The sequence below is a fragment of the Phoenix dactylifera genome, unplaced genomic scaffold (assembly GCF_009389715.1).
Source record: "Phoenix dactylifera cultivar Barhee BC4 unplaced genomic scaffold, palm_55x_up_171113_PBpolish2nd_filt_p 001706F, whole genome shotgun sequence".
Lineage (NCBI taxonomy): Eukaryota > Viridiplantae > Streptophyta > Magnoliopsida > Arecales > Arecaceae > Phoenix > Phoenix dactylifera.
This window is the reverse complement of record NW_024069005.1, coordinates 24,813-50,565: the sequence shown is the minus strand read 5'-3', so window position 1 is coordinate 50,565 and position 25,753 is coordinate 24,813. Positions and strand designations below refer to the sequence as shown.

Here is a 25,753-nt window from a genome sequence, read left to right as displayed (position 1 = left end):
AACTCTATTTCTAAGCATTTATCGTGCCTATTACATCAACGACAAATCAAATACTAAAGCGGTCCACATGTCGATCAACATAAACCATTAAAGAACTATCTACAAAATAATTATGCAAGAATCCATAATATATTGGAAATATAAATCTATAAGAATTAAAGGTTTAGAATTTACTTCAAAAATAGCAATACATCAAGGGTTCCTCCATCACCCTTCACCTAAAGGATTAGCCAGCCATCAACATCAAAGACTCTCCCCTGTTACTCCTCTCTCTATATCTTTTTTTTTTCTTTTTTATTTTCGGAAACAGGGCATCCCTGTTTCCTTCTTCTCTTTTCCTTCAACCCCAGCAGGCGGCCCCCCCGACGCCTCTCTTCTTCCCCCTCTTATAACAATCTTCACCGCCTCCCATTCGAGGTGATCACGAGCGTTGGAACGGAGGAGGACGCGGACAGCCGGGGCGGTGATAGCGGCTGCTGCGGTGCTTCATAGGCGGAAGGAGAGGGATCTCGAACGTTGATCGCGGAAGATGGATTCGTTGCTGGGGCGCTGCAGAAGGAAGAAACGGGTGCTGCAGAGGCGGAGGCATCAATCCGTCGCTGGATTTTGGGCTGGAGGTTGGCACGCGGTTCACGGACGCATGATGCTGGGAGGTGATCGCAGGATGATCACGGAAGATTGCTCGCGGGGGAGAAGCTCGGACGCCGTGGATCTGAGACTCCGGAAGATTGCTGATGCTTGGGATTACGGGCTCAGGCGGACGCCGTGGAGGAGGCGGATGGCTGGGCGGTGATCACGGGCATTGCGTTGCTTGATCCGGAAGCTGGGATTACGGGGAAAGAAGATGATGTGGGGTGCTGCTCGCTGGTTTCGCAGGAGAATCAAGAGGAAGAGGATGCGGTGCTTTGGGTGTTTTGGGATGCAGACTGATGCGGAAGGATGGGCTTCGGATGTTTCTGGTGCATTCCATGTGGATGGTCGTCAAGTGTCGCTCTAATATGGTCAGGCCTGGCTGCTGCCCATAATTGTGAGTTTGATAAATGATGGGTTCGACTAGGATATGGCGAGATTGGGTGTGCACAGCTTGGGTTAAGCATCTTTCTGAACCAAACCTGTACCAAATGTGCATTTTATCTCTGATTTACGATAAGACTATGCGAAACACAAAATACAATTTAACTCGACGATATTATCATCATCTGTTAACAATAAGACTAATTTAAGTGGTATGTAGATCACACTTTTGTGCTCTCATCAAATAATATGAATGAAAAAGAAGCCCATTTATTATTCAATAATAATAAAGTCAAGTACAAAATTATGTTCCAGAATTAATAATGTGTCAGCCAGATTGGCTTCTAGGGTATACATCTAACAATCTCCCACTTGCACTAAAGCCAATCAGTCATATATCTTAATCCCATCTTCTCAAGGTCGGCTTCAGTCTTCTGCTGACTTAGCTTTTTAGTGAGCAGATCTGCCACATTTTCCGCAGAGTCTACTCTCTGCACCTCGACATATTTCTTCTCGAGGTAGTCGTGTATGAGGTGAAAGTGCCGCTCTATGTGCTTGGACTTCTGATGAGACCTTGGATCCTTAGCAAGAGCTATGGCGCCATTATTATCGCAGTAGAGTGTTATGGCATCTGATGGCATTACATCTAGCTCTGCAATGAATTTCTTGAACCAAAAGGCTTTCTTTGCAGCTTCAGAGGCGGTGATATACTCAGCTTTCATGGTAGAATCAGCAATGATCGGTTGTTTGGAACTTTTCTAATTTACCGTACCACCATTGCATAAGAACACATATTCAGATGTAGACTTTCTATCATCAATATCAGTCATGAAATCTGAATCTGTGTATTCTTCTACCTTTAACCCAAAGACCAAGAACAAATCTTTAGTTCTTCTCAAGTACTTAAGAATGTTCTTCACAGCTGTCTAGTACTCTTCGCCTCGATTCGACTGATATCTGTTAGTGACACTCATAGCAAGAGCTATATCAGGTCGTGTACATAGCATGGCATACATGAGGCTCCCTATTGCAGAAGCATAAGGGATCCTGCTCATGCGTTGAATCTCTTCGGATGTGTTGAGGCACATCTTCTTGGAGAGATGAATCCTATGCCTTAGGGGTAATAGATCTCTTTTGAAGTTTTCCATGCTGAACTTTTTCAGCACCTCCTCTATGTATATCTTCTGTGATAGGCCAAGCATCCTTTTAGATTGATAGTCCCTAGACTCTACCACAAGTGCATGGGTCATGACAAGTAGAATAGGGTAAAAAGAGTATCGTTTCCACAAGGAGGCAATTCAAGTACCAATTTATAAATTTTCTATATTATTTAGACGACCCCAAATTGATGTGACTGACTGCAATTTCTTGACCTGAAAAATCTAATATAAAAGGTTCCTAGGGCTTGGATTTCATCAATTGAATTCCTTCAATGAATTTAAATCTGATTGTTAATATTCTGCTAATTACAATGACCGAATTTCTTTTTTTTATGTGATATCCTCTTTCAAGGCATAACACCTATACCTACATTAATCCTATGTCTACTTTCGTGATCATAGAAATTAATATAAATTCATTATGATCTGTGAAATTCTTGATTGTAGGTCACAAGGGTGTGCATTTATTTCTAAACTACACCACCAATGTTTGATAAATTTACCAACTAATATTGAACTTCAACTTTCGTTACTTTATTCAACATCTTAAGCATGCAATTCATGGCCAGTAAATTGCAAGAATAAAAACCGAAATCATCAAATTGCAATTAACAAAAGATATTCAATACAACCATACTCAATTCATATCAAAAATTCAATGACTACGTCCTAGCCCTAGGATAAGAAAACTAGCAAATCATAACTAATAAATCAATCCAATTATTTCTCAAACATAAATTCGCATTCAACATTCTTAATAACAATTTAGAAAATAAAAAAATAATATATATATATATATATAAGAGAAAGGAAAAGAACTCTGTATTTGCAAAAATCCTCCGTTCCGTTCTTTCTCCCAGAATCTAGCTTTTTCTTCCTCTCGGAATTTCTAGCTTTTCCTCCTCTCAGAATTTTAGATTCTCTGCGTTTTTTCTTTTTTTATCTGCTTATCCTCCTCTTCGTATAGGCTGGCCCCCCTCCTCTTCTGGGAATTTCCTCTTTTTTTTTGAATTTTAAAACAGATTTCCTCCCTATCTGCTAGCTGAAATCCCGAAATTCTAGGCTGATTTTTAGACTCGACTCCCAACTAGATTTAGAGCACCAAAATGATATACTTTGGAGTTGAACCCTTCATGAAAGTTTTAGATCTCGTTCTCAGCTTTCCAACGCACCTAGGTTTGCATTATTCTGACTTATATAACTCCATATACAAGCTGAAAACCGAAACAGGGTCTGGGCCGCAGTAAAATTCTGGACAGATTCGGACTTCTCCGTTTCGGCTAAGTTTTGGACTTCAAAACGGCAGAAATTGGTTTTGTGATCTTCATAAAAGTTTTAGGTCTACCTCTTATCTTTCCAGCAAGCTAAACAACATATGAAACGGAGGTCTGTAACTCTAGTTAGAATCTAAAAACCAAACAGTATTCTGGGTTGACTAGACCAGCCTATTTTCAACCGAATTCAATAATTAAACACCTGCAAAATACCAAGAATTTTCAAGAATTAATAAATATAAAAGACACCTAAATTCTAGACAAATGAGCTAAGAACATACAAAACACTATAAAACAAAATAATTAAGACTAAGAAATGTGTGAAATAAATTTCCACATCATAGATCTATCCCTCTAGACCTTAATCCCCAAAATGCAGGATGCTTTCCTAAGATTTTTCATGGAGAACTCTTTTGACAACCAGACCTTGACCGAGGTTAGCATGGAAATATCATTCCCAATCAGGAGGATGTCGTCCACGTATAGTATGAGGAACACGACATCACTCCCACTAACCTTCTTGTAAACACATGGTTCCTCTTCGTTCTTGATGAAATCAAACGATTTGATTGCATCATTGAAACGAGTGTTCCAACTCCGAGATGCTTGCTTCAGTCCATAGATGGACCCTTGCAGTTTGCAGACTTTGTGATCTCCATCACTGAAAGTAAAACCCAAAGGCTGCTCCATATAGATATCTTCATCAAGATATCAATTCAGGAAAGTAGTTTTCACATCTATCTGCCAAATTTCATAATCATGAAATGCTGCAATGGCAAGCAATGTTCGAATGGATTTTTAGCATTGTTGCAGGTGAAAAGGTCTCCCGATAGTCCAATGCCTTCGCACTGACTATACCCTTTCGCCATTAGCCTTGCCTTATAAGTCTCTACCTTTCCATCCGAACTTATCTTCCTTTTGTAGATCTATTCATATCCAATAGGTACTATATCTTCTGGTGGATCTACTAAGGTCCATACTTGGTTGGAATACAAGGAGTCTATCTCTGACTTCGTGGCTTCCAGCCATTTCTCGGAATCAATATATGATATCGCCTCGTTGTAGGAATTGGGATCCTGTACGTGTTCCCTATCTCCCATGAGGAACATTTCCTACGTATCCTCTATAAGCATACCTAAGTATCTATCAGGAGGATGAGAGACCCTACTAGATCTACGAGGTGGAGGAGGAACTTCGTGTACTGGCTCTATGTGAATAGGTTCTGTAGGTTCCATGACTCGTTGCTTTTCAGAGACTCTCTCTTCAGGTTCAATTTTTCTCCCACTCCCTCTATCAAGGATAAATTATTTTTCTAAGAAGATGGCATGTCGGCTCACAAACACATTGTGATCCTCTGAGACGTAAAATTGTATCCTAATAACTCTTTAGGATATCCAATAAAACGAGCACTTATGGTCCTAGCCTCTAACTTGTCCGCCTGTAGTCACTTGACATGGGCCGGACACCTCCAAATCTTGAGATGACTAAGACTCGGCTTCTTATCATGCCATATCTCATACGGTGTGGTAGGAATGGATTTAGAGGGTACTCTATTCAATAAGTAAATTGCGGTAAGTAAAGCATCTTCCTAAAGAAATATAGATAAATCAATGAAGCTCATAATGGATCGGACCATATCCAATAGAGTCTGATTCCTCCTCTCTGACATCCGTTGAGTTGAGGTGTACCCGGAGGCGTCCATTGTGAGACTATGCCATTTTTTTTTGAGATAGTCCCGGAATTTTTCACTAAGGTATTCTCCTCCTTGATCTGATCGAAGAGCCTTAAGGGGTTTTCCAGTTTATTTTTCAACTTCATTTCTGAACTCTTTAAACTTTTCAAAAGATACAGATTTGTGTCTCATAAGATACACATAATCATATCGTGAATAATTATCGGTAAAGGTAATAAAGTACGAATAACGGCTCCTGGCTAGCACATCGAATGGGCTACACACATCAGTGTGAACCAGGGTAAGTATTTCAGTAGTCCTCTCCTCATGTCCTACAAAGGATAGTCTAGCCATCTTTCCTTGAAGATAGGACTCGCAAACTGGATATGACTCGTGTTGCCCAAGATGACAACCCAAGAGGGGGGTGAATTGGGTTTTCTAAAAATTGTGTTTCCTAATTTTTTACTTTAAATTGAATGCAGCGGAATAATAAGATGTTACTTACTTAAGCTCTAGGCAATTACAAGTTATGGTAGTGATAAATTAAGCTAGAGCAATTATACTATGGCTTTAGGGCGCAATTGATCCTAAATTAACTTATAGTTGTATGATCAATTTAATCTATGTGAATGGTAAGAATAGAGTGAAAGCTAAGCAAGTTCTAAACAATCTCTTATAATCAATTAGGAAATAAAGCTAGAGATATTACACAGTCTAGTATGTATGTAAGGCATGAAACGCAAGAAATAAGGTATCACAAACACAAAGATGTATAGTGGTTCGGTGCACCCCAGCACCTACATCCACTCCCCAAGACCTCTTGAGAATTTCACTATAATCCCTTAGATTACAGCCGGTTGTTTTACAAGCTCACAACCCAACTTGTTGTTTTCGCGAGATCACAACGAACTCGGTCGATTTTCACACGCTCACCGACTAGAACCAATCCGATTGTTTTCATGGGCTCACAATCCAACCAAGTTGGTTTTTCCCGGTTCACCAACCACAACCTTACATCGTTGGTTTTCCCTTTGGCTCACCAACAAACCTTAACACCGTTGGTTTTTTCTTTGGCTCAACAACAAACCTTAACACCGTTGGTTTTTCCTTTGGCTCACCAACAAACCTTAACCCCTTGATTCAATCTCTTGATTGAATCAAGTTACAAGATATTAGACTAAAAATTTAAAACAAATACAAGCTTCTTAAACAAGCAAATATAGCAATGTAAACAAGTAGAGTACAGAGAAGCCCTCAAACAAGTTTTGAAGATGAAGGAACTCGGCTTCTTCTTTACTTGACCCTCTTCTGATTTGGCACGAGGTAGAGGATCACTGAGGTAGCACACAGTTGGAGAGGAAGCTTTGGGATTCACTTGGATGCTCTTCTTCTCTCTATTTTGCTTTAAATGGCCCTTTTGTGCTTTTGGGAGGTTTTTCTTGAAATCTCTTTAAAATATCTTCCCTAAGTGTTTCTCTCCTACTTCCATAACTTCTTTCCTAGCTCTTCCCTTGATTTTATAGCTTTGGATGGCGTGGGAACAAAGATCTAGCCGTTCGAGACAAAAATATAGCCGTTGGAGTTGAGAAAAAACTAGCCGTTATGCCTCCCAGCGTGTTAGAGTCGATCGGCTAAAGTAGGAGTCGACTCGAGCACTGTAGCATTGGAAATCAACTCTCTGTTTTTTGTCTGTTTGCAGTCCTGGAGTCGACCTGCAGTCTCGGAGTCGATCTCAGAGTCGACTCGAGCACTGTAGCACTGAAAATCAACTCTCTGTTTTTTGTCTGTTCTCAGTCGGAGTCGACTCGTAAAGTTCCGGAGTCGACTCGAGCACTGTTCCTTGAAACTCCAGAGTGCCAGAGTCGACTCTGAACCTTCCAGGAGTCGACTCGAGGACTACTCTTTTGAATCTTTCTTTGAATTTGCTCCTCCCAACTTGAATCTTTGAACTTGAAACTTGGCACAATAAAGTGTAGCTTTTCTTCCAACTTTTTCCTTTGAGAGCTTTTGAGGCCTTCTTGTATTTTTCCAACCTTGCTATGTTCCCTTGCAAAACAAATTATTTTTTCTTCTTGCAACACATATATTAGTATTTATACTTCAAGGTTTTGTGATCATCAAAATCAATCTTTAAATCAATCTTTGGGTCATCAGTCTCCCCCTTTTTGATGATGACAAAACTTGGAGTATATGCAATATAAGATATATTGTGTTCTAGAAGTAATGCATAGCTAAGTTGTTTGAAGTAGAAAATATATATCTTTAAAATATACTTCATGATAATGCTTTAAGATTTAATCAACTTAACATAATCAACACATAAAGCATTATGAGCATATACTTAGATATTTCTCCTCCTTTTTGACAACATCAAAAAGATAGTGAAACATTAAGCACAAAGATAAGAATACTCAAATATTTTTTTTTCTTATTGTACTCTGATTTGCATGTCAAATTATTGCAAGAATATGAATCATATAACTCAAGGCAATAATGTTAGAAAAAGATTAATGAGCATAGATCAGAGCCAATTATGATGAGAACACAATCGAATGTGGTTCCAAAGATAGTTTTCAAATCAAGTGTAGGTGGAATCTTTCCCAAGTTAATTCAAGAAGTACCAAGAATGATATTCAAAGAAAGCATGAATGAAAATCTAACCCTTCTTTAGTAATAAGTATGAAAGCTTGTTCATTTAAGATCTTTTGCCCAATATATTAAGTATTTTAGCAACATGAGAGCAATTGAACTAATTTTCAGAGTATAAGGACAAAACTTTTTTAAAAAATATATATATAACATCATGTTGGATCATTAATTTTTAATGGCTTCAAAGTTCTTTCATGAAAAAAAATATTGTGGCATACATATCAAAATATGAATTCATGAAATTTATGATATATCTTAGAGCATACATAAAATGCAAAGCTTTGAAAGTTCTTTTAGAGTTCTTTTAAAGACTTTCTTTTATTCCTTAAAAATAAGCACAATTTGATACATAAAAATATGAATTGGCACAAAATTTAAGTTCTAAAGAGCAAGCCAATTTCTGAGAGATACTCAAGAAATTCAACACATTATTCTCCTCCCTTTTTCATTAAGCTAGAGGCTCTTAAGAACAACTGTTTGAATTGCAATTTGGTTCATGATTTATGCATAAGATATATTAACCAAATAACAAGCCTCAAGGTGTATCATAAAGATTTTTATATTTAAATTTCAGATGAATACCTATTGGAGGATATTAGGATCACTTCTCATTTAGTATTCTTTCTCTCTTCTTTAGTTATGGATTTATGCGATTAAGTTCCATATGATCTCTCATTATGAAATTTTCTTTCTCCCCCTTAATTGATCATTCCACTTAAGAGTTTAGAATTTGAAGATAATGTTCAATAAAACATTCAAGTTGTCAATCTGGAAAGTATATGTTCTATAAGTTTCAGCATATTTTCATAAGACTCAAGGTTTGAGATAAGACAACCTTTATAGAACTCATCTCAAGGTATAAGCTTATTATATAACTAAAGTAAGTTATGCAATATAAGGAGGTTCATCAAAATCAATCCATAAAATATAAAAGATATGCATCATATGATGGTGGCTTTTGAATAAGATGTAAAATCTTGATATGTCTAAGCTCCCCCTCAAAGATGCATTCTTCTTTAATCATTCTTTTCTTTTTATTGAATTTCAGATTTTAATGATAAGCGTAAATAAAAAATAAAAAAACAGAAATTCTATGATATCAAGAATGTAGAGTGATCTAGATTTATTCAAAATTTATAGCAATCACTCTTTTTTAATCCTTCAAGAACAAGTTATGCTTCCTCTAAATATTTGAGAAAATGTATAGAAATATTAATCAGAAAATGATTCATTTGAAGCTCAATTTCTTTAAAAAGCATTTATATTTTCTTTCTTTTAAGAATCATTTGAGTGAGCTGAAATGTTTTCTAGACTTAAGATCATTCACTCTTTTTAAAAAATATATATATTTTTTGATGGAAGTATTTAATAATGTAGGGAGAGAAAAAAAAACATATAGATGATCATTGAGGTATATATTTATAGAACTCAATTTCTTTATCATAGTTTTTCAGCAATGTATACATGAATCACAATAAATCTTTTTAAATATCAAAAATAAAATCATATATTTAAAAATATTTGCTTGCAATCAAGATCATTGAAAGACACATCATTTAGACCAATATTAGTACACTTTAAATATAAGAAATGGTATGTTTCAGATGCGTATCGAGGCAAATAAACAAGGCATCAAAATTATTCTATTTTTCTTAAACTGTAGTTTTTATCTAGAAATCATATTGAGTTTTAAGCTTTTATACAAAATCAGATTCTAAACTTCATAAAAGATTTTCAAGAAGGCTTTCAAAGTTATAATTTGAGATATGTATCTTCCACATTGTAGCTCATCTTAAATCATTATGATTGAAAATATATATTTCAAATATATTAGAGTATTTTCAGAATCTTTGTATTTAATGTTGAATTTTAGTACGAATTAGAACATTGTGTATCAAAGTTAGGCAAGTCGAAGGATAAAACAAAGTCAATTCATTTTTTTCTTGAATAGAGATATCCTTCTCTTCTTCTTTTTTTTTTTACAAATTTATTCAACTTTCAGATTTCAAAGATGATAGTGAACGATAAATCTGAAATTTCTTTTTAATAATACCAACAAAAGTTTATGTAGTATTTCAAATTTTCAATCAAATTATCCAAGCATGGAGCATTACAAAATATTGAGAACTCATAATTCAAACCATCATGCCACATGCAAAATATATTATGTGTTAAGTCATGCATTAAAATATTAAGAACAAGCATGTCAAGGATCAAAATTAATTTTTTATAAAATACACTCCTCCTATTTAAAATATAATCTTGCACTGATTTCATCCTTAAAGTGTGTTTTCAAGTGATTAAAAACTTGACTTGATTCTTCTTATATACTTTCATTTACTTTGTCTTTCATTTTTACTTTCTTATGCTTTATACTCTATTTGCTCCATATCTGGTGAAGTTGGAAGGGGCACGAGGTACTACCACTAGCCTCCCTCTTGTGCCGTCCCTAATATACCTTACACCGAATAGTTGGGTCAAATAGTGCCGGGTACTACCACTAGCCTCCCCATTGGCACCATCCCTATGATGAGCAATATAGAAAGATTAAAATGTTCACTTCAAACTCTCCCTATTTAAGTGTAAATAATTACGAATTTTATCTTTTTCAAAAGAATGCTCATATAAGTCTCACAACTATGCCAAGTATATTATGCTTGTTTGCTTTTTCTTAAAATTAGAGTATTTGCTTTTACTTAGATTTTTACTTTCCTTGAATAATTGTTCATTTTCTTTTCTTTATCTCTCTCTCTTTTGGTTATTCTCAAGTAATTTACATGAAAGAGCCAGACTAAAGAAATAATCTTATTTATCATATAGATGTAATATCATGCAAACAACATTTTCATTGTGCTCAAGGATTCATAACTTCTCACAAGTTATTTTAAATTAAAATTTTAAGCATATACTTGTGTATTTCATGGTTATGATATAGGCAAAGAAATATTTTAGTTTGAGCAAATCATGAAATAATTTCTAAAAGCATAAGTCAATTAATACATATATAGACATGATATCAAGAAATTAATATTTAAAGATTTTAATCATGCCACAATAAGATTTAAGTTATTGACTTTGCTCAGCTAATTTATGAGAGAGGTAACTAAAATTACCGATTCATTATGCATTCTTCAAGTCAAATACCTACTAGATTTCTTATATATGAACTTTTGGCTGAAGAAGGTCCTCTCTCTTGTTTGCATGTGAATATTTATTGTATCTTACGTAGAGATATCCTTCAAGTTGAAATCTCTCATTTTCTTGCTCAAGGATCCTGCATTATTAACAAAATTCTTTTCTTTCTTGAAAGAAAGTCATTAGTTTCTTCAAGATACAAAACATTCATATAGCATATTTTTTAACTAGATGACTCAACATAAGATATGACAATAATTGAATGTTGAGTCACTTTACTCAAAAGATTGCCTAAATATAAGCAAGCACATGTCACTTGAACTAAAGAGATAGTTTCATTAACCAAGATGGTTCAAGGACAAGCATGTGAGGCAATAGGAAGATTCATCAAGGTCAAATCAATTTCTTGTTTTCAAAATCAATTTAGCTTAGAGTCTATTTGCTTAAGATAATTATCAATAAGACATGCTAGCTAAGTTTTAATCAATTTATCTTAAACAGTTGTTTCTATCAAAATTCAGATTATGATTCATTTGTTATCAATAAAATATGATTCATTAGAGTTAGATTGAAGTCTTGCACAAGGGCACATAATGAGCATACAATCTGGTCTACTAGCTGTATGATAAAATAATTATTCTATCATGCTTCAATACAGCTTTAAATCAATAGATCTACTTTGCTCATCCTTTTCAAAATTCTACAAGATGGGTCATAGACATACCTTCTTCATGCCAATCTTCCATAAGAGTTTTTTTTGTGGACTAACTTTGGTCAATGAAGATCCCCTTTCTTGTTTGTCTTAATTTGGAGTTCAAGAAAAAATGTTAATTCATTCATTATACATATTTCAAACTCACTTTGCATGAGCTTAGTAAAATCTCCATATAAATCTTCATTAGTAGAACCAAAAATGATGCCATCAATGTATGCTTTGAGCAAGCAACATATCACAAATTCTTCTTTTTAATGTATAGGTTTATCATTATTACTTTTTATCAAAAAGTTACTCAAGCTTTTATATATCATTGCTTTTGATGCTTGTTTCAAATCACATATTGCTTTATCATATTTGTAATGAGTGTTTTCAAATAAGGTGGGTTATTTTACATAGATCTTTTCTAATGAAATAACCACATAGGAGTGTATTCTACACATTCATTTGACAGAATATAAAGCTCATAAAGCAAGCAAATGATAATGGTGATCTTTGCTTCTAATCATGCAAGAATTTCATCAAGATCTATTTCATCTTTTCTTGATTTAGTCTTTTAGTAGTCATCAATTTTTCTTCATTAAGTGCATTTCTGAAAAACTCAATTGGTTCTAATTATTAACAAGTTTTCAGATTGTTATATATAAAATATTAACCATATACATATATAATTTGATTTTAGTATCTTGATAATAAATCATTAGTCTCATAAAGAATAAAATGAATTGATATTTCTACAACTAGAATCTTTTTATTGAATGTTCTATATGCATTGCTTGATGAATGATATCCAAAGATAGAAATATCTTTATCAGATTTGGCATTATTTTCAAAAGACCATATCAAGCATAACATATACTACTGAAAAATATGAAAGATATGCAATAGATCATTTTCTATTTTTCAGAAGATCAAATGGAGTTTTCATCAAAAATAGATCTAATAAAAACCATATATATGACAAGCAATGATGATAGCTTTTAACAAAAAATCATTTAAGTAGATGACTATCATACAACATTGCCTTTTTCATTTCTTCAAGGATTCTATTAATCCTATTTTACTTATGGTGTTCTTGGTGCAGAAACAGTTGTATTCAATATTATTTTCTATGCACAACTTAATACAAAATTGGTTTTCAAAACTATGCCATGATACTTCTTTATTTCATAGTTTACAAACCTTTTTCATTTGAACCCTTTTTGTGAGTTTGTGCCAATGTAGAAAATATTTCAATTTGAGTGCCAAGAACAAAACTAATGTAAGCTTTTGATAACTTAGTGATGGAAACAACATCTTTAGATTTAGAAATTGATTTTTGTTTGTTTCCTTAGTTAAACATTTATAGCAAACTTTGACTTTTCAGAAGATAATCTAAGTAAGCCAATAGCAAGGTCTTTTGAGATTAAGTACATACTAGCATGAGTTGATTTTATATGCCAAAGATGGTTTATTTAATCTTGGTATTCATAGTGCATATATTCAAAGGCATACCAAGTACACATTTTCATATCTATGATCAATAAACAATAATGCCATGGATAAAAACTCTTAATCAAGCATATAGAGAATTCATAGAGTTATTCTTAATAACTTGATTAATCATTTAGCAACTTATCCAATAGTGAGTAAAGCATACTATAAAATGAAGTGATTTGATTATATTTCCAAAAGTATTTTCTATATCAGAAAATTGATCAATACTTGCAATTCATATTTTAATCAAATACTAAAACAAAAATAATGATGAGATGCAAGGGTTACTGATTTCATTATTATTATTTTTTAATTACTTTTCTTAAGTATATTTTAAGTTTCATTTTTGACGTGTGTCCTAGAACACCCATTTGTATGAAAGTTCTATTTGTTCCATGGGTATCTTGGCACACCTACATCTACATCCTCATATTTTCATTTTGGGTACCTAAGCTTGCTTGGGTCCTTGAGAGTTAGGACATATGATTCCTTTTGGAACCCAAATTTGTTTAATTGTAATAACTTTACCACTTGATTTAATTATGTTAGAACGATAGGTAAAGTTGTTATGCCCATTCTTTTCATGTTTGAAACAAGTTATCTTATTTAATGGTTTGCTTGGTGAATTGATAACCTTTTTCTCTAGAGATTTATTGTTAAGTAAAGGAGTCAAGCCAAGTTTTGATTTATCATATGCAACATATTGGCTTTCAAACATCATTTTTAATCTTTCTGAACTTACAGTGAATTTGTTAATAAAGATTTTAATTGGTTAATTTCTTTACTTAAGTTTTGATTTTCTTTAATTAAATTCTGATTTTTTTGAATCAATTGTTCAAAATTTAACCTTAAGCTTGCATTTTCAGAATTTAGTTTATCTTGTTTTTCATCACTAGAATTTCTTTCTTTTGAAATTTTTAGATTTAGTTTCTTAAGATTTTTATTCTTCATAGCTAATTTTCTACATTCACCATACAAATCATGAAAAGCATTTAATAATTCATCATAAGGGAATTCTTCTTGAAAATTATTTGATGTAAAAGTAGATTCAGATTTTACCTTATCTTCTTGTGTCATAAAGCACAACTTAGTTACCTCTTGTAGTTCTTTGGAGCTAATATCATCATTGTTGCTCCTAGCTTTCATTTTCTTGCTTGACTCTTCCTTGGTCAAGGCTTTCTTCCTTTTATCTCTTTCTTTCTTTCTTCTTGCTTCCTCTTCTTCTTTGTCTTTAGGAAGCTTTTGAATTTTTTTGTTGTTCTTTCTTCATCGAGTCGACTCAGATTTTACTTGGAGTCGACTCGACTGACTTGAGAGTCGACTCGAGATCTTCAGGAGACATCTCGTTCTCAGAGGCCTAAAAGATGATTCTCTGTCTTTTGAACTGTTCTGCCTCGGAGTCGACTCGAGCCTTGTTGGAGTCGACTCGGCTAACTTGGGAGTCGACTCTGAAATACTTGGAGTCGACTCGTTCACAGGATCTCCAGGACTGAGTCTCTGCCTTTCAGACTATTTTTCTCTAGGAGTCGACTCGGACAAACCGGGAGTCGACTCGGCTAATGTGGACGATTCTGCAGTCTCATTGTTAGTATGCAATTGAAGCACATGTGAGCTAATCTGAGATTTATCATAAATATTTCTTAAAGTATCCCAGATTTCTTTAGCAGATAAGCATGCAGAAATCTTATGAAATATAGATTCATGGATAGCACAATATAGAATGTTCATAGCATTAGCATTCAATTGTGCTAAGTCTTTTTCATTGACAGCTTGAGAGTGTGTGTGAAGATTATTTATTGTGATATTCCATAAATCATAGTTTTGTGATTGAATAAAAATGCGCATGGCGTGCTCTCCAATGTGTGTAGTTTATGCCATTAAATGGTGGAGGTCTATCAATTAATTGTCCCTCTCCTAGAAACTATCTATTTGAGTTGTCATGATCTTTGGCTCTTGATCGTAAGATCAACAATTAATTTTAGAGCACCTGCTCTGATATCACTTGTTGCCCAAGATGACAACTCAAGAGGGGGGTGAATTGGGTTTTCTAAAAATTATGTTTCCTAATTTTTTACTTTAAATTGAATGCAGCGGAATGATAAGATGTTACTTACTTAAGCTCTAGGCAATTACAAGTTATGTAGTGATAAATTAAGCTAGAGCAATTATACTATGGCTTTAGGGCGCAATTGATCCTAAATTAACTTATAGTTGTATGATCAATTTAATCTATGTGAATGGTAAGAATAGAGTGAAAGCTAAGCAAGTTCTAAACAATCTCTTATAATCAATTAGGAAATAAAGCTAGAGATATTACACAGTCTAGTATGTATGTAAGGCATGAAACGCAAGAAATAAGGTATCACAAACACAAAGATGTATAGTGGTTCGGTGCACCCCAGCACCTACATCCACTCCCCAAGACCTCTTGGAAATTTCACTATAATCCCTTAGATTACAACCGGTTGTTTTACAAGCTCACAACCCAACTTGTTGTTTTCGCGAGATCACAACGAACTCGGTCGGTTTTCACAGGCTCACCGACTAGAACCAATCCGATTGTTTTCACGAGCTCACAATCCAACCAAGTTGGTTTTTCCCGGTTCACCAACCACAACCTTATACCATTGGTTTTTCCTTTAGCTCACCAACAAACCTTAACACCGTTGGTTTTTCCTTTGGCTCAACAACAAACCTTAACACCATTGGTTTTTCCTTTGGCTCACCAACAAACCTTAACCCCTTGATTCAATCTCTTGATTGAATCAAGTTACAAGATATTAGACTAAGAATTTAAAACAAATACAAGCTTCTTAAACAAACAAATATAGCAATGTAAACAAGTAGAGTAAAGAGAAGCCCTCAAACAAGTTTTGAAGATGAAGGAACTCGGCTTCTTCTTTACTTGACCCTCTTTCTGATTTGGCACGAGGTAGAGGATCACTGAAGTAGCACACAGTTGGAGAGGAAGCTTTGGGATTCACTTGGATGCTCTTCTTCTCTCTATTTTGCTTTGAATGGCCCTTTTGTGCTTTTGGAAGGTTTTTCTTGAAATCTCTTTAAAATCTCTTCCCTAAGTGCTCTCTCCTACTTCCATAACTTCTTCCCTAGCTCTTTCCTTGATTTTATAGCTTTGGATGGCGTGGGAATAAAGATCTAGCCGTTGGAGACAAAAATAGAGCCATTGGAGTTGAGAAAAAACTAGCCGTTATGCCTCCTAGCGTGTTAGAGTCGACTCGGCTAAAGTAGGAGTCGACTCGAGCACTGTAGCACTGGAAATCACCTCTCTGTTTTTTGTCTGTTTGTAGTCCTGGAGTCGACCTGCAGTCTCGGAGTCGACTCGAGCACTGTAGCACTGTGGAGTGATTGATTATAACCCTATTTGATTTTGATGAGCTCAAAGCATTTGAGTATATCTTATGTTATACTAATGAATTCAATCTAGTGTTTCAGTCAAATATTTATAAATTTATGTTCAAGTGTCTCTAGCTTTGGTTCAATACACTTTGGATAAGTAAGGAATTCAATTTGAACCAAAGTCTGAATCTCGAGTCGACTCCAGAAGATTACGAGTCGACTCCAAGCGTATCAGAAGCTCTAGCACAAGCTCGAGTCGACTCCTGCACATTACGAGTCGACTCCGACTGAGAACAGACAGCCGGACAGAAAGATTCATCTCAGAACCTGTCAACGAGTCGACTCCTGAAGAATTCGAGTCGACTCTGATGCTTGCCGAGTCGACTCCAGCATAGTACGAGTCGACTCCTTGGAGTAACAGACAGAAAGACAGAGAAGCCATATTGGACTCTGAGAGCCGAGTCGACTCCCGAAGAACTCGAGTCGACTCCGACGGTTGGCAGGTCGACTCCTAAGGAAGTAAGAGTCGACTCCCAGAGAAATGCAAGGCTAAAAGTTAGAGAGCCAACTTCGATGTCTGAGAGCCGAGTTGACTCCCGCAAAGTCCGAGTCGACTCCAAGGCAGTTCAACTCCAAAGATAGAAGACCTGTCTTTCAGGCTCTGAGAGCCGAGTCGACTCCAAGAAAATTCGAGTCGACTCGAGGAAGCAAAACCGAGAGGATGAGTTTTGAAGCCTGAAGATCGAGTCGTCTCCAGAAGGGAAAGTCATCTCCGGACAATTGGCGAGTCGACTCCAGGTTCAGCCGAGTCAACTCGAGAACGGGACGGCACTCGATTTCAAATTTTGAACAGTGGGCGAGTCGTCTCCAGTAAAGCATGAGTCGACTCCAGCAACACTCGAGTCGACTCCTGATCGAGCGAGTCGACTCCGATCCCAACGGGCATTTTGTCAGGAGTTGCAGAATGTGCAGAACGGCCTTGAATCTGTGTCTAACGGCTATTTTTCTTTGAGAATGGCTTAAATAGCCTGAGTGAATAGTAATAGAGTAAGAAAGAGAGACTCCATTCAAAGCTAAAGGGATTTCCACCAACCAAAAGCTCTCTAGAGTGATTACACGAAAAAGAAGGAAGAAGTGCATTGAAGTCGACTCTCCAACTGTCTTCCTCACATTCAAGGCTCTCCTCCTGACAGCAAGTCTACATCAAATTCAAGAGGAGTCAAAGAGTTTGAAAAGCCCCTTCCTCCATCTCCAAAATCAGTTTGAGGGCTTCTTACTCTTCCTTGCTTAAATTGTTTAAATACGCTTTTGAGAAGCTTCCTTTTTGTTTGTGTCAAACTATTTGTTACTTACTTGATTCAATCAGGGGATTGAATCAAGGGTGTTAAGGTTTGTTGGTGAGCCAAGGTTAAAACCAATGGTGTAAGGGTTTGATTGTGATCCCGAAAAAACAATCGGGTGGTTCTAGTCGGTGAGCCTGTGAAAACCGATCGAGTTCGTTGTGATTTCGTAAAACAACCAGTTGGGTTGTGAACTTGTAAAACAACCAGCTGTAATCCGAGGGATTATAGTGAACTCCCAAGTGAGGCTTGGGGAGAGGACGTAGGAGCAAGGATTAGCTCCGAACCACTATAAAATTGCTTGTGTTTGTGATTGTTTCATTGTCTTTTCCTTTCCCTTCATCCACTGCATATAGCAACTAATTAATCCACTCGCAAAAGTTTTAATTAGTTACTCACAAAGTCTTTTAATTGCAATAATTATTTTAAAACCCAATTCACCCCTCCTCTTGGGTTGTCTATTTGGGCACTGAAAATCAACTCTCTATTTTTTTGTCTATTCTCAGTCGGAGTCGACTCGTAAAGTTCCGGAGTCGACTCGAGCACTGTTCCTTGAAACTCCAGAGTGCGAGAGTCGACTCTGAACTTCCAAGAGTCGACTCGAGGACTATTCTTTTGAATCTTTCTTTGAATTTGCTCCTCCAACTTGAATCCTTTGAACTTGAAACTTGGGCCAATAAAGTGTAGCTTTCTTCCAACTTTTCTTGAGAGCTTTTGAAGCCTTCTTGTATTTTTCCAACTTGCTATGTTCCTTGCAAAACAAATTATTTTTCTTCTTGCAACACAAACATTAGTATTTATACTTCAAGGTTTTGTGATCATCAAAATCAATCTTTAAATCAATCTTTGGGTCATCAACTCGAAAGTTAATGAGCTGAGAAGCCCATCTTTCTCCATTTTGTTCATTCTGTCCTCTCCAATATGGCCAAGCCTGCACTATAAGAAAAACTATATTTCCCGACTTTTGTCTGCCGATGCTAAGTAGAAGCGTCGGTAATTTTTTAGGAAGTCTGGCTTCCGCCGACGCTTATAAGCGTCGTTGAAACCCATAAGCGTCGGCAGAAGTAAAAATCCTTTTTTTTTTATTTTTTTCCTCCCAATTACGCTTTAGAAAGCGTCATCGGAGGCCATTATCCCCCCCTCCCCTCCTCCCTGCAAATTCCTCCCGATCCCTAACCCATCCAGCCGCCCCCTCCCCTTCTCTCTCCGCCGCTCGCCCCCTCCCCCCTCCTCTCTACAAATCCCCTCCCCTCTCCCGATCCCTCAAACCCCTCCCTTACAAATCTCTAACCCCCTCCCGATTCTTGATTAGATTCCTTCCAAGAAGCGTGAGAGAGAGAGAGAGAGAGCGGCCACCCAGGCCCCCGATCCCTCTTCTCCGGCGTCGATGGAGTTCGATGGAGCTTCCTCCCTCTTCTCCGGCGTAGGCTCCATGCCTTCTCAGGCCACCCAAGCCCCCGATCCCTCCTCCTATTGTAAATTAGAGCAGCGCACAAAAGAGATGAAGGGAATCAACAACGCCAAGCTCATCCTCCTGCAGTCCTCCAAGCAGGCAGGTGGCGGAGGTGGCGCCGGCGCCGGTGGTGGATCCACGGCGGCGCCCATGTTGTATCTCCTGGGGTCTCATCACCGTCTCTGGCTCATCGCCTTCGCCTCCTTCTTCACCTTCGCCGCCCTCCTCGCCTTCGTCACCACTACCACCACCCCTCGAGACCCCGGCCTCTCCTCCTCTAACCAATTTGCCCGTGCCCCTTCTTCCTTCCGACACAACTCCCGTCTCCCCGACCCCGTCTTTGACGCCCTCGTCAACTACGCCGCCGCCTCAAATTCCAGCGGCAAGATGGGAGACGCCGACCTCCGCACCATCGCCGCCGTGCTCCGCCGCCGCGCTCCCTGCAAATTCCTCGTCTTTGGCCTCGGCCATGAGACCCCTCTCTGGCGCACCCTCAACTACGGCGGCACCGTCTTTCTCGACGAGAACGAGTACTACATCGCGCACCTCGAGGGCCGCCTCCCGAGCCTCGAGGCCTACGACATCGCCTACACCACCAAGGCCCGGGAGATGCCCGACCTCATTGCCGCCGCTCGCCGCGGCCGCCGGGGGGACTGCCGCCCCGTCCAGAACCTCCTCTTCTCCGACTGCCGCCTCGCCCTCTACGACATCCCCTGGGACGTCATACTCGTGTACGGGCCCCGCGGCTACGCCTCCACCTCCCCGGGAGGATGTCCGCCATCTTCACGGCAGCGGTGATGGCCCGCTCCGCCGGCCCGGGGCCCACCGACGTGCTGGTCCACGACTACGAGCGCGAGGTGGAGCGGGTGTGCAGCATGGAGTTCCTCTGCAACGAGAATCTCGTCGCCAACACCGGCCAGCTGGCCCACTTCCTCATCCCCGACGGCAACGGCGCCACCCGCGACGACTTCTGTGCCAACAGCACCATCGCTGAGGCCGCCCAGTAATTTTTTTTTCTTTTTTTTTACAGGGGACAGAAAGGTTTTCTTGGGTATTTTTATATTTTTTTCCATAAAAAAATTTATGACGATGCTTTAAAGCGTCGCTAATTGAACTGGTTGAGGAATTTTAGCGACGCTTAAAAGCGTCGCTAAAAATAACCTTTAGCGACGCTTTTCAAACGCGTCGGCAATTTTTTTTCCACTCCGACATAGCCGACGCTTTGGTGACGCTTTGAAAAGCGTCGGAAAGAAAATTACCGACGCTTATAAGCATCGGTAAAAGCCTCAAAAGCGTCGCCAAAGCTCCTTTTTCTTGTAGTGCTGAGGTGCCACAAATACTTCTAGTTTATCTTATTTATGGATCTTTTGGATCCTATGGCACTCACTACTTGCTCAGACACATTCACAGACACATTGATATGTAAGTGATAGAGACTGTGAATCATGAAACCATGTGCAACTAATTTATTTCTAAAATAAATAGAACAGCAGTCTTTATCAAATGTAAAAATATGACCATCCTGTGCTAAACTCGAAACAGAAATCAAACTTTGCTAGCAGCAGGGACATAATAACAGTATCTAAGCAATAAACTAAAACCAAACGGTAGTCGCAGAGGATAGGTACCCATAGCTACAGTAGCAACTCTTGCCCCATTGCCAACCCGAAGGGTTACTGCACCTTCTATCAACCTCCTACTTTCCTTTAGACCCTGCATAGTAGTGCACAAATGAGCACTAGAACCAGAATTTATAACCCAACTAGAAGTAGAAGAAACTGTAAGGTTAGTTTCAATTACGAGCAAGTCTAACATACTTTCTGAAGGTGCGTCTGCCTTTTTATTCTTCAGGCTCTCGAGGTATGAAGGGCAGTTCTTTTTCCAGAGGCCATTAATGTTGCAGTGGAAACATTTTCCTTTGTCATTAGCCTTTTTCTTATGAACTTCCTTCTTTGACTTCTTGTCTTTCTTCTGCTTTTTTGCAGGCTTTTTTTCTTCTAAGTAGACTTTCTCTTGGAACCAGAAGTCATCTCAGTAGTAAGAATAGAGCCCCTTGAACCTTTCAAGGCTCCCTCAGCAGTTACCAACATGTTCAACAATTCAATCTTAGTACATTCAATCTTATTCATATGGTAGTTTACTATAAACTGCCCAAATAAATCAGAAAGAGATTGCAGGATTAGATCTATTTGCAATTTCTTGTGCATGGTCATACCGAGCTTCTCAAGCTCCTCTAAATCCTTAATCATAGTCAGACAGTGATCATGGACAGACTGCCCCTCACGCATCTTTGCCTTGAAGAGCCTCTTGGACATTTCAAAGCGTGCTGTGCGGCTCTGCTCACCATACAACTCTTGCAGGTGTGCCAGTATCTCCCTAGCAGTCTTTATATTCTCATGCTGGCATTGGAGTTCATTAGTCATGGATGCCATGATATAGCACTTGACCCTAATGTCATCGTCCGTCCATTTTTCATGCGTCTCACGCTGATCATCGGTCGGACGTGATGGTAACCTAGGAATATCATTCTCGAGTACATAGCCTAGTTTCTCGCAACTCAGAACGATTTTGAGGTTTCTAAGCCAGTCTTTGTAATTGGTTTCGGTCAGTCGGTTGGTCTCAAGGATACTGGTCAAAGGGTTCGAAGCTGAAATTGTGATTTGTAGAGAGTAAAGATTCTAGTTAGATTTTGTACTTGATCTTAATTTGTTCTAGAGACTTTTAAAAACAAATGTGCTCCCACTATTTTCTCGAACCTCTCATACTCTCCTGATGGAGAAACGAAAATCCAACGCGACTAGGATTTCTAGTGGGTACTGTAGTCTCACCGATTTACATGTCGCCTCACTTAACAGTTATTAGTAATATATAAATAGATGAGTGTACAACTATTGTACAATGCTTCTTAAGCAAATTGCAGTGGTACTTAGTCTCTAAGTCATGAAGACCCCACCTAACAGTTATTGGCCCCATTACTTAGTTAAGTCAGACCCACCGTATAACCGCAGAAATAAAGTCGTCATTGGATCCTCACCTAACAGTTATTGGCACCCAACCCCACCTTTATCCTGCAACATCTCATTGTCTAATAGAGAGGTCCAGTCCTCCGATGCAACTTGCCCACTATGTCCAGCTGAGATAAATCAACACCGAAAAGATCTTAGCAACTCTACTACGGTGGTAGACCTATGGACTTAATATTGTGTAATCATGTCTTAGTGTTTTCAACCTTGAGCTCTTCATAAGAGGTAATCGAGCAATTGGCCAGGTAAGCAGGTGGGGGGCTCCCCTTACTCGGAGAGTAAGGTCCTAATTAAATAACCACCTTTTAGGCTTGCCTAGACACCAATTAGATCAATTAATCTAATATGACTAGCTCATGTTGGTTCACTCTCGACTGATTGAGGAGGTTTGTATTTAGGTCTCTCTCGATCGACTATTCACATCTCATGCAAATACATATCTACCCGCATAGACATAAGCATAAACATCCAGGCATAATATCAACAAATAAATATAACTGGTGATGATCATGGATTCAAGATGGGGTCATTTTACAAGCACATGCACGTCAAATGGTTAGGTCATCTTCAACTCTTGACTCGATCTTGATCTCCTAGGTCCAATTGTGATCAACTTCTTGATCCATCTTCAATCAACCTTTGATCTTGATCCGCGCATGTTGAGCTTGTTGATGTACGCATCGATCAACCATCGACGTGCAACACACATTACAGATTAAATCCTAAATTATTTTAAAAATTAAATTAAATAAAAGAATAAATTACAACCCTTTTTCATGAGACACGCAGGTCTCTAATACATGAATTTAAGATGCACGCATGCATCTGAAAATTAAAATTACATGCCATCACATAGCATCACAGAACATCGCAGAACATTTCAACACATTCAAAAGTGTTCATCCATGATCATCACCGTACGCATCTCATGCATAAATATTATTTTCAGATCTGTAATTTAACTGATTATTTCATCTCATGACTTGCTGCTTATGCAAGATATGATTCTAAATATTTGTAATCAGATTATCAAAGCAATAGAATCATTAATCTAAGCATCCAAAAATCAGCATGCAGAAAAATCAGCAAGCTGAAAATTCTGCATGCAGAAAATTTCAGCAAGCATAATCCTTTAAATTTTAGATCTAAAATACCTTTAATGATTAATCCTAATCTTAATCTATATAACCTGGCTCTCATATCACTGTTAGGATCCCATGCATGTCGCAGAAAAATCAAAAAAATTTCAGATCGCAGCGGAAGGCATGCGCGAGATCCCGTTCATCGTATGAATGTATTTTTAAAACTTCGTTTATAAATAGATTAGGATTAATTCTTTTAAACTATTTTTAAATCATTATGAAGATCAGATCTTCACCTTGTGCGGGTAGATGGTCTCCGCAAATCTAATATTCATGGATTTGTTGAAGGTTCGATGGAAGCCGCACATGCGTCCGGCCTCTACGGGTATCCACACGAAGTAGTGAACCAATCGAAGGTTTCGTATCTCCCCAGAGTGCTAGCTCCCTTATAGAAATAGCTATTGATGGCTGAAATTCTCTTTTTTGAATCAACTCTTGATTGCCTTGAGAGTAGGAAGAAGAAGGAAGGTTCAATGGAAGAAGATCAAAAACCCTTCGCAGCCTTTTTATTTTCTTCGCGTTGGAACCAAGGAAGGGGATTTAAGAGGCCACGCCAAGGCTTCTTTTCTTCCCTTCTCTCTTGCGGCTGAAAGGAGGAATGGGAGGAGGAGAGGTGCTGCCGAATTCCTTAGAGAAAGCCTCAAGAGGAGGGGCCGAAATCCCTCCTGTTTTTAATCTCCTAAGGGATAAGGATGAGCTCCTAATTTTTAGGAGCTCATTTTTATCCCTTTATTTGGCTAGCTAGGAGGGGCGTACGCCCCTCCTCTTTTCTCCACGCACAGCACCAAGGGAGGGGCGTACGCCCCTCCCTCTTATCCAATTTCAATCAACCACTTAATCATATTAAGTGGTGATTGGGTTGGGTCCTATGCTAGGGTTCAATTCTATTCCAAATAGAATTAGGTGCACCCATTTTCTTTCATGCCAAATCCTAATCCAATTAGGATTTAATTGAACCATGACTCTATTGAACTCTTCAATCCTAATCCAATTGGAAGTCATTGGATTAATTAGATTAAAATTAATTAGGACTTAAGAACTCCTAATCTAATTAGGACTTCTCAAATTTCAGCCCTAAACCAATTAGGACTTTAGAACTCCTACTCCAAGTAGGACTCTAATTTAATTTGAAATCTTAATCCAATTAGGACTCCAAGAATCCTACTCCAAGTAGGACTCGTGATCAAGTCCAATTAATTAAATTAAATTACAAACCGATTGCAATTATTCCTTCTTCAACTCACTAATCTTTGCGAGTTATCTAATTATCAATTAAATTGATTATTTGTGATTCTTAATCACATTCAACCATCGAATCAGTCAATACCTCTAATGTGTGTGACCCCATAGGTTTTATTCTGTCTGGTAGTGAGATATATTGCGATCTCTATCATAATATCTTTGAAAACTCCTTTTAATGGGTTGAAACAATTCCAACTCAACTCACTAGGGATTATCGACCATCAAGATGGTCCTTGTGAGTCTCACCATCCACTAGTGACACCTAGCAGCATATAGTGGCTACCCAGCAGAATGGAATGATGAACCTCTAGGTGCAGTTATCGTATGATACAGTCATTCTATCATGGATCTCTACAGGCAGGAGGTCATGGATAACTCATCAAATTCCGTCGTCTGTCATATGCCTAGATTTATTTGACTTGAGTTCGAGAGTGGAAAACTCTTTCTCCACTATATATACTGCCCTGGCAAAGGTCTTAGAACTCAGTCTTATAAATTACATAGGAACACTCCTTATCTATTAAGATCGATAGATTTCATGTAGGTGCATACCCTACTCCTACAGTGAACCTATTGCAACCAATCTACACTACAAGGATCCATATGACTAGAAACCATGTATATGTGTAGTCAAACTATAATAATCTCACTGTGAGTAGCCGAAGCACTGCAGGTCAAAGAACCAGTCATACTACTGCAACATCAAGTAAGTCACTGACGAGTGGATAGACATCCCAAGTGACTTCTTGTCTTGGTCACACTCAGTACCCTTGTTCTCTAACAAGCACCTATACTATCACTTTAGTGTCTCTATATTGTGGACTCGAGTCTCGTCCATCCATAAGGAAAGCGATCTGTGCACTGATTTCATCGGATCGATCACCATCCTCGTGATGATTCATTGATCAGGAGCATTTAGAAATTAATCACCAATGATACATGGCTCAAATTCTCAACTCTTGAGAATATGTATCATCATCTTATTAATTTTTTGGACGATTCATAGACACATAAATAATATGAATGAAAAAGATGCCTATTTATTATTCAATAATAATAACGTCAAGTACAAAATTATGTTCCAGAATTAATAATATATCA

General features: G+C 37.8%; 1 pseudogene; it reads left to right on the top strand.

Annotated features, from left to right (window-relative positions):
* Window positions 1-19,164: 19,164 nt before the first annotated feature.
* On the top strand, window positions 19,165-20,289 carry LOC120108998 (annotated as a pseudogene).
* Window positions 20,290-25,753: the final 5,464 nt, after the last annotated feature.